Below are 10,733 nucleotides of genomic sequence, written 5' to 3' on the forward strand. Positions count from 1 at the left end.
TTATAGGCTCAAGGAGTTTTTACATGGGTCGATGGGCCTTAATTACATTTAATATAGGCGTATCTAAATAATAATGGAAATTACAATTATTACATAAATGCAAAATTACATATCTGAAGGAAATAAATTTTCGCCACCAGTTGAACCTATGAATATAGCTCTTTAAGCTTTCTCCTTCACCTTGTTTTATGTTAGCGAGACTAGTGCCCAACATGGTGTAATCGCGCACGACATGATGTTGTTGGAGAAACTCGTCAGAAATTTTTTTCCATGACCTAATGGTCCCTGGCCTCAGCCTCTTATACCATTTATATGCAGGCCATTTCATTGTGACAGCGAAACAGTGACACCTTGCTCTGCTATTGATCCCTCATTAAATCGTTGAAGGCTTCCAAGTGATACTTGGGGTCTGAGGTACCCTCGTATGGGGTCATATGAGGTTCTTTAAAGTTGGCTGGGAGTCGTTCCAACTAGATTTCTCACGTGAAAGGTGACTCGAAGTCGAACTCTTCATCGTTAATGTGTCCCCCAGACGCCGTGACGATCTTGCTCCAAAGGCTCCTCATCTCGGTGTCTAGCTCCTGTCGCCTCCTATGCAAGGAGCCCCTCATATCAGTAGGATTGACCTTTCTCTTTTCTCTGCCCTTCGGAGGGGCCATAGGAGGTGTCGTCCTTACTTCTGACCTCCTCCCATTGAGCTTTTCTCTTAGGTCAGGCAGCGCCTCCTTAGAGGTGACCTCGGATTTTTTCTTACGACCATCGTTGTGCCTCCGCCTTTGCTCCCGGGGGTATTTCACCAGCCTAGGTCCCTCATGGTACTTCGTTTGGGGAGTGTTGCTGGTGGAAAGTCAGGTTCTCCCATCGTCCACGGGGACAGTGGTTTCCCCTCTTTCTCGCTCTTTCTCTTTATGCTTTGGAAGGGGTATGCTCGACTTTCCTTGCAGAAGGTCGTTTAAAACCTCCTGCATGTTCTCTAGGGTGGTTTCCAACCTTCGGTTCTTCTTGTGTAACTCGTGAATCTTGTCCTCATAGAAGCGAGTCCTTGAGCTGGAACTCACCGAGTGTACTTGAGGAGTCTTTCCTGGCCTCCACGTCAAAGGATCCGGGTCTCAGGGGCCAGAGCGTGGTGCCACTAGGGGCCAGGGATGTGGTTGTGCTGGTGGCTCTAGATGACCTCCATCGGGCCGAATAGCCGGGGATGATGCTTGCTTCTCCTCCCTCGGAGGAGGACATTCCTCCGGCGTATCCCCATGCTTAGGCAGAGGAGGTCCTTTCCGGGAGGCCCTCAGTTGCTCCCCGTCCAGGTGAACCTCAACATCTTGTATTTGTCGTAAGCATTTTGAACGCCTTGGCATTTTTCTTTGGAAGTGATGAAAGAACGTTGGCTTGATGCCAGTCCTTCCCACAGATGGCGCCAAACTATTGACGGTGAGAACTCATCAACGATATAAGGTTTGAAAACTCAAAATTTATTGCAAAAAATATGTAGGAAGAAGATGGAAAGAACTTGAAGGAGAAAAAATGCAGAACTACAATGGGGCAAAAATCGTATATTCCTTAATTGTCTGAGCATACAAAGAATTTTCCAACCCCTTAGCCTGAGGGGTCGAAGCCTATTTATAGATGGGCTCTGTTGGCCCCTGATACAAGGTGGTCCCCAGGGACAAGATCGTACGTAAGTACATTGTCAGGGTAGTGGTGCAGTACGTAGGTACATTGTCAGCGTAGTATTGCAATACATAGTGGTGTCAGTTTTCGTACTTGGTTAGAGGCATGTAGAAAGTTCCACCACTCCACATACTCATTCGTGTCGCCACTACATGTCAGACATGGATGTCAGAATCATTCATTCGACACCTTCATGGATGTATGTTCCGTACTCATATGCACGCTTTGTACCTGATGGTCCATCTTTCATCTTCAAGGTACAATTTCCCTCCAATCTTCCTTATATTATGCTAAGTGTTAGAGAATAGTGCGGGCTCTTCGTTAACGTAGAAGGAACTTCCTTTACCAAGATTCCACATTGAGGAACTTCTAAGAGGTGGGCCTCAGGTAGTGAGCTCCTATCGTGTACCGACCTCACGTCATGAGGTGCATAGAACGGAACCTAGCACAGTAAGGCATCTAGGCATGTGGTTCCAGCAATTATGGAGTTTAGCATTTGGGCATGCAGTGCCTCTCATAGCGAGGAGCCTCTTCACTTACTCAGCCCCACAACTTGAAGCATCTTCCTCCCTGTGGGCCTCGCAGCAAGTCAAACGAGGCTCAAAGCCTAGTACGACGGCCCCTCGCACCCTTGCGCAGCGACCCTCACGCAGCAACCCTCGCCCAGTGACTCCCCCTTGTGCAGTGGCCCCTCACACCACAGCCCCTCGAGCCACGACCCCTCGCGTAGTGGCCCTCCTGCAGCAACCCCCCTCACACAATGGTCCCTCGCGCCACGGCCCTCTTCCAGCGACCCCCTTTCCATAGCGAACCCTCGTGCTTCACACAGCGATCCCTCGCGCAGCAAGGGAATATCATCCTTGTGGACCTCGTGCCAAGTCGAATGAGGTTCTAGGCCTCACGCAACGGCGCCACGGCGTGACACTCTTCTCTCCGTGGGCCTCGCATATCGAGGGTGACTTCTTAGGGGACCCGTACGCGGGTCGTTAGGCGCGCACGGGAGGCTCGTCGAGGTGGCTTCGTCTAAATACCTCTCTGCATGATGCATGGGAAGCTTTATGAGAGTCTCGCTTCGGGTCTTCTTAGCAAGGCATCCTTTGACGAGCCACTCCGCGTGCAGGTGTTCGGGTGAACTCGAGCCTTGCGCCTTGGCATTTTAGGCATGTTGGGCCTCGCATTACTAGGCCCTCTTTAATGTTGGCTTCACTTGGAGACGTCTAGGCAAGTATATTTTTGCATAGCGTGAGACCTCCATGCACACGGCCTTTTAGGATGAACTCTACTTTAAATATTTCTTGGGAAATCATCCCACATTCACACAATTATACCACAAAATTAATTTCACAAAATTATTAATATAATTTTATTTGCTATTAAATATTATTTCCTAAATAATATTTTAAATATTATTTCACAAATAATATTAATTTGTGAGATTAAAAATAATACATTATTATTTTTAAATATTTCCTTTTAATACCAAAATTATTCCTCTGTATTGTTGAGCTAGTACGGGGATAGTATGGACCCATAGTTCTAAGCTCCAATAATTTAATTAATTTCACTAACTCTTAGTTCCATTAATTAATTTATTAACTATGAATTATTCCACTAAAATTTCATATTTAAACTCTTAAAACTATAGTCTTATATTATTGGAAGCTATAACTATAAAGTCGTCCATTTATTTAGTCATTGCATGAGTTATGACCCTCTGCTAGTTGTTCATAATTAAAGCTAGGTATTAATGTCTGTTAACCTCTCTAATTATGTCTTTATCAATTAGTTCCATTGATCCTCTAATGAACATTATTCTATAAATTTAATTACAAAATGAAATTTCTGTTCTCTAATAAAAATTAAGCGCTCTATAATCAAGTCTCGAATCAACACTACAATGAACAACTAATCTGCTTTCATTTAAGTAAGGAGAAAATTCCATATCTGTACAGTATGTTCCTAGCCACTTGTAGTTCTATGTCTCCAAGATATCAAGAATTCGGTCGTAGGGATATTAAACCTTACCCGATAAGTCAAAAGTCATAAAAGCACAAATAGAAGTTCATTACTCACTTCGGGATTAAGGTTATGTCTCAAACGACCATCGATTGATGAATGTTGAACTTCTATATTTTCATAGAGATTATCAGAAGTTCATTATTTCATCGTGTCCTACTCCAATACAATCTATATTGTATACAGTACCTCTATCTCTTTGTGTCGCTACACTTAACAGTCTGGATAAATTGTTCTTTCTTAAACAGAAGATTGACCGTACTCATAATCTTGATTAAATAAAGCTCCCACTTTATTTAGCGATTACAGGCAATTTTTATATTATTATCTTGAATTAAATCATCTTTTATATATCATTATACATATACTTAATTAAAGACCATATCAATAATATTGGATCTTCATGATAAATGGCATGTCTAATTAGATACAAATATGAGTGTAAAATAATAACTTTATTTAATTAGCAGTAATCACTCATACAGAAATACACTTTAAGGGCACAAATCCCAACAATCTCCCACTTGCCCTAAAGCAGATGATACATGTCGCGTAATCCTAAATTTACGAAATGACTATCAAAACTCGTTGCAGAGCTTCTTCGTAAAGGGATCAACATGGTTTTTTGCTGATTCAATCTTCTGAACGATTACATCCCTTGTGTGTACTATCTCTCTTATGAGGTGGTACTTGCACTCTATATTCTTGGCTCTCTTATGGCTTCTTTGCTCTCTTGAGTTGGAAACCGCTCCACTATTGTCACAATAAAGTACAATTGGTTTATCCATGTCTGGAACAATTTCTAGATCACCCAAAAACCTCCTAAGCCATACAACCTCCTTTGCTGCTTCGATTGCATCAACATATTCTAATTCAATGGTGGAGTTAGCAATGCGAGCTTGCTTTATACTCCATATAATTTCTTCACCCCCAAGTGTGAAAACAGATCTAGACATAGATTTCCTAGAATCTTTGTCGGATTGGAAGTCAGAATATGTATATTCGATTGGAATCAAATTCTCTCTGTTATATACTAGCATATAGTCTCTCATTCTCCTAAGATACTTGAGAATGTGTTTGACTGCTATCTAGTGATCGTGTAACGACCCCAAATTTGCTAATAAGGCTTAAGGGCCTTGATTAGTGTGCCGGGAGGGCATAAATGGGATTAGAGTGAATAATGCTTATTTGAATGTGGTATTATGTGATTAATGGTGCTTAAATGATATTATATGATAATTGATGATATTATGTGATAATATGTAATAAATATGTTATATATGTGAGAGCCACATTATTATGTGGATTATTCTATAGCTGGCGACTCGAGGCGATCCTAGGGCTAGATAGTGGGAAAAGTCACAACGGGGCATTATAACTGACTTTGGACAAGTTAGGGTATTTTAGGTGTCGGGCAGTGATTTAGACTATCGGGTGATGAAAATAAATAATTGGAGATATATTTGAGGTTAGGAAGTCTAGGCGGGAATATTGGGGGATTTTACCGTTTTGGCCTCGGGGACGGTTCCGGCACCCTGAGCTTTGGGATTAGTCTAATAACCTAAGGATATACTTGGAAAGACTTAGAAAATACTAGACAGAAAGTATAAACCTACCCTCTCAGCCATTTTCTCAAAATTCCCAACCATAGAAACAAAAATTCAAAGCTTACCTTGGCTCTATTTCAATCCTTGATCAGTTCTTGAGCTAATCCTCCAGATTATTCCCTTCAATTCCCCAAATATTCAACTTGATTCTCTTGAAAATTCAGAGTTGTTCTTCTTCCTTAAGAGAGAGAAGAGAGAGAAGGCTGAGAGGGTCGGTTTATACTTTTTGTCTAGTATTTTCTAAGTCTTTCCAAGTATATCCTTAGGTTATTAGACTAATCCCAAAGCTCGAGGTGCCGGAACCGTCCACGAGGCCAAAACGGTAAAATCCCCCAATATTCCCGCCTAGACTTCCTAACCTCAAATATATCTCCAATTATTTATTTTCATCACCCGATAGTCTAAATCACTACCCGACACCTAAAATACCCCTGACTTGTCCAAAGTCAGTTATAATGCCCCGTTGTGACTTTTCCCGCTATCTAGCCCTAGGATCGCCTCGAGTCGCCAGCTACAGAATTAACCACATAATAATGTGGTTCTCACATATATAACATATTTATTACATATTATCACATAATATCATCAATTATCATATAATATCATTTAAGCACCATTAATCACATAATACCACATTCAAATAAGCACTATTCACTCTAATCCCATTTATGCCCTCCCAGCACACTAATCAAGGCCCTTAAGCCTTATTAGCAAATTTGGGGTCGTTACAACTATCCCCTCCTAATGAGAATTTCGTCCTCGAAATTTACCTAAATAGCTCGGGATACTGATCCCGCATCGCTGTCTCTAACTCCCAGGTCGCTTCTTCGACCTTGCTATTCCTCCATAATACTTTCACTAACGGAATTGTCTTATTCTGTAAGACTTTGTCCTTCCGATCCAAAATCTGAACTGGTCGCTCCTCATAGGACAAGTCTGTCTATAACTCTAAGTCCTCGTACTTCAGCACATGTGTCGTATCAGAAACATACTTCCGCAACATGGAGACATGGAACACATTATGAACTCCTAATAGCGACGGTGGCAAGGCCAGCCTATAAGCCACCTGTCCAATCCTCTCCAGGATCTCAAAAGGTCCAACAAACCGAGGGCTCAGCTTGCCCTTCACTCCAAACCTCCTCATGCCCCTCAATGGTGAAACTCGCAAAAACATGTGGTCCCCAACCTGAAACTCCACGTTCCTACGCTTAGGATCAGCGTAGCTTTTCTGTCTACTCTGGGAGGCAAGCATTCTAGCTCGAATCTTCTCTATGGCCTCATTAGTCTTCTGAACCATATCTAGCCCCAAATACTTTCTCTCACCCATCTCATCCCAGTGAATGGGCGATCTACACTTTCTTCCATATAACATCTCATAAGGGGCCACTCCAATCGTGGACTGATAGCTGTTGTTATATGAGAACTCAATCAATGGGAGATACCTACTCCAAAAACCCTCGAAATCAATCACACATGCCCTAAGCATGTCCTCCAATACCTGAATTGTCCTCTCAGACTGTCCATCAGTCTGAGGATGAAAAGCTGTACTAAACTTCAGCTGAGTTCCCATGGCTCTTTGCAGAGCTCCCCAAAACTTAGAGGTAAAAATAGGGTCTCGATCAGATACAATAGACTTTGGAACCCCATGGAGACGAACTATCTCCCTCACATACAGCTCTGCATACTGCTCCATTGTATAAGTCGACCTCACTGGTAGAAAATGAGCTGACTTGGTGTATCTGTCCATTATCACCCACACCGAGTCATGAAGTCCAACTGTCCTGGGTAATCCTCCCACGAAATCCATCATAATGTCCTCCCACTTCCACTCTGGGATTCCCAAAGGCTGAAGCAATCCCGCTGGTCGCTGATGCTCAGCCTTAACCTGCTGACATGTCAAACATCTAGACACATACTCAACTACATCCTTCTTCATCCCGGGCCACCAATATAATGTCCGTAGATCCTGATACATCTTCATGGTACCCGGATGAAGTGAGTATGGTGTAGTGTGAGACTCATCCAGTATCTCTCGCCTGATCCCCTCATCAGCTGGAACACAAATCCGCCCCTGATACCGAAGCAAACCTGTCTCAGAAACAGAATAATCCTTAGCTGTCCCTACTAAGGCATGCTGCCTATTTTCCTGTAACTGCACATCCACTAACTGACCCTCATTGATCCGCTCTAACAGGGTCGACTGTAAAGTGATATTGGCTAACTGGCCCACTACTAGTTCTATCCTTGCCCTGACCATCTCATCAGCCAATTCTCTTGAGATCTGAGTGGAACTATACAACTGTCCTAGGCCCCTCCGGCTCAATGCATCTGCCACCACGTTGGCTTTTCCGTGATGGTAAAGGATATCACAGTCATAATCCTTAACCAACTCCAACCAATGTCTCTGCCTCATATTCAGATCCTTCTGGGTAAAGAAATACTTCAGACTCTTATGGTCAGTGTATATCTCGCACTTCTCCCCATACAGATAATGTCACCACACCTTTAGTGCGAATACCACTGCTGCTAACTCCAAATCGTGAGTCGGATACCTCTGCTCATAATCCTTCAGCTGTCGAGATGCATAGGCTATAACTTTCTCGTTCTGCATCAACACACAGCCTAAACCCATCCTCGACGCATCACAGTAAACCACAAACTTCCCTTCCTTCGAAGGAAGACTCAACACAGGCGTAGAGATAAGCCGTCGCTTCAACTAGTGAAAGTTGTTCTCACACTTCTCTGACCAGACGAACTTCTGATTCTTCCTTGTCAACTCTGTCATCGGTGAAGAAATCTTCGAGAACCCCTCTACAAACTGCCTGTAGTAACTAGCCAACCCAAGGAAACTCCGCACCTCCAAGGCATTCCTCGGCCTCGGCCAATCCCTAACTGCTTCTACCTTGGACGAATCCACCTTAATCCCTTCTGCCCCAACTATATGTCCAAGGAAGGTCATCGCTGGTAGCCAGAACTCACACTTCTTAAACTTGGCGTATAACTGATGCTCCCTCAACCTCTGCAAAACCTGTCGGAGATGCTGCTCATGCTCTGCCTCTGAACTGGAGTATACCAAAATGTCGTCGATGAAGACAATGATGAACTGATCCAAGAAGTCCTTGAACACCCTGTTCATCAGATCCATGAAAGCTGCTTGGGCATTGGTCAAACCAAAAGACATGACCAAGAACTCATAATGCCCATATCTTGTCCGAAAGGCCGTCTTCGGTATATCCTCATCTTTGATCCTCAGCTGGTGATAACCAAATCGAAGATCAATCTTTGAGAACACCGTCTTACCTTGCAGCTGATCAAACAAGTCATCAATCCTTGGTAGAGGGTACTTATTCTTAATAGTCAACTTGTTCAATTCTCTGTAATCGATGCACATCCTCAAAGTCCCGTCCTTCTTCTTAACGAACAACACTGGAGCGCCCCATGGAGAGTAGCTAGGCCTGATAAACCCCAAATCCAGAAGTTCTTGCAGCTGTATCTTCAACTCTTTCAATTCTGCTGGTGCCATTCTGTATGGTGTCCTTGATACCGGTTCTATCCCCAGTGCTAACTCAATCTCAAACTGAATCTCCCTACATGGCGGCAGTCCTGGCAGATCCTTAGGGAAGACATCCAGAAACTCACACAACAATCTGGTCTCACCCGGCCCTGCCGGTATGACTCTAGTAGTATCCACTGCACTAGCCAGAAAACCCATGCATCCCCCCTGCAACAAGTCTCTAGCTCTCAATGCTGAAATCATGGGTACGCGGGGTCCAGACACTGCACCCACAAAGACAAAAGGGTCCTCGCCCTCAGGCTCAAAAGTAACCATCTTCTTCCTGCAATCAATCGTAGCCCCATATCTACCCAACCAGTCCATCCCTAGAATCATATCGAAATCCTCCAAATCTAACTCAATCAGATCTACCGAGAGTTCCCTGCTATCAACCATCACTGGCAGTGCCCTAATCCATCTCCTAGAGACTACCAGTTCTCTTGTAGGCAACAAAGTTCCAAACCCTGCGGTCCGATACTCACTAAGTCTACACAATCTATCAATCACTCTACTAGAAACAAAAGAATGTGTAGCACCAAAATCAATCAATACTGTAAAAGGAAAGCCAGCGCTAGAAAGCTGACCTATCACTACTGAGGGACTAGCCCCAGCCTCCGCCTGAGTCTAGTTGAATACTCGAGCTGGAGTCAAGCTATCCACCTTTCCCGCTTCACCTTTCTTCACCGTTGGGCAGTCTTTCCTGAGATGCCCTACTACTCCGCACACAAAGCAAGCCTTGGCCCGACACTCAACCAGATGGCGTCTTCTACGTCTCGGACACTCTGAATAGGTCCGCCATGCCTCGTCGCCACCCTAGCGGACACCCTGACCACCCCGACCCCTCCTATCAGGACCAGCAGCGGTTGAAGTGTCAGGAGTCTTCCTCTTGAAGTCACTGGGGCCTCCGCCCCTACTAGACCCAGAATATGGAGGCACTGCCCTGCGACCCTCCCTTCTCGCTGCACTATCCCTGCCAGGTACCGTTGTGATCCTGACATCCCGGGCTATCATGGCATTAAGCCCCTGATAAAATGATCTTGTCTAGCAGCATCAGTAGGCACAAGATCTGGTGCAAACTTCGCAAGCCTATCAAATTTCAGGGCATACTCAATAACAGTCATACTGCCCTGAACCAAACTCACAAACTCATTAACCTTTGCTGCTCTGACAACAACATTATAATACTTCTGGCCAAACAAATCTTTGAAACCTTCCCAAGTCAGAGTGGTAACATCACTGGTCTGCGATGCCACTTCCCACAAGATGCGGGCATCCTCTCTCAACATATAAGTGGCACAAGCCACCCTATCATGCCCATCAATCCTCATAAAATCTAGAATTGTAGTGATCATAGTTAGCCACTGCTCGGCTTTCAACGGATCCGGTCCACCCTCAAAGATTGAGGGTTGCTGCTTCCTGAACCGTTCATATAACGGCTCCCATCTGTTACCAACCTCCCCTGCCTGCATAACTGGTACCACTGTAGGTGGTACAATAGGGGCAGCACTCCCTGATGGAGCCTGCTGTCGCAGAATACGGATCTGCTCGTCCTGACTCTGTAATCGAGCCTGCATCTCAGCCATTAACTGCTGCCAGTTCTCAGGGGCTGGCGAAGGGTTCTGGCCCTGCTCATCATCTCTGGCCCCAGATCTAGTGCCGGCTAGTCGCGTAGATTTTCTTGGACGCATAGCTATCCAAGTCAATATGCAAATATCGACTCTGCAGTCAGACCATGATGACAGGGTAAAAACATCTCCAAAATCCACCAGTAATACACTACCACTATCAAACAATCATCATATAAGCATCCATTCTCATGCATTGGCTGCTAATAAGCACGCCTCCAATCTCACTACACAATGACTATAAAACAAGCATTCATCCATGCA

Source organism: Humulus lupulus, chromosome 4 (genome assembly GCF_963169125.1).
Source record: "Humulus lupulus chromosome 4, drHumLupu1.1, whole genome shotgun sequence".
In the NCBI taxonomy this organism is placed as follows: domain Eukaryota; kingdom Viridiplantae; phylum Streptophyta; class Magnoliopsida; order Rosales; family Cannabaceae; genus Humulus; species Humulus lupulus.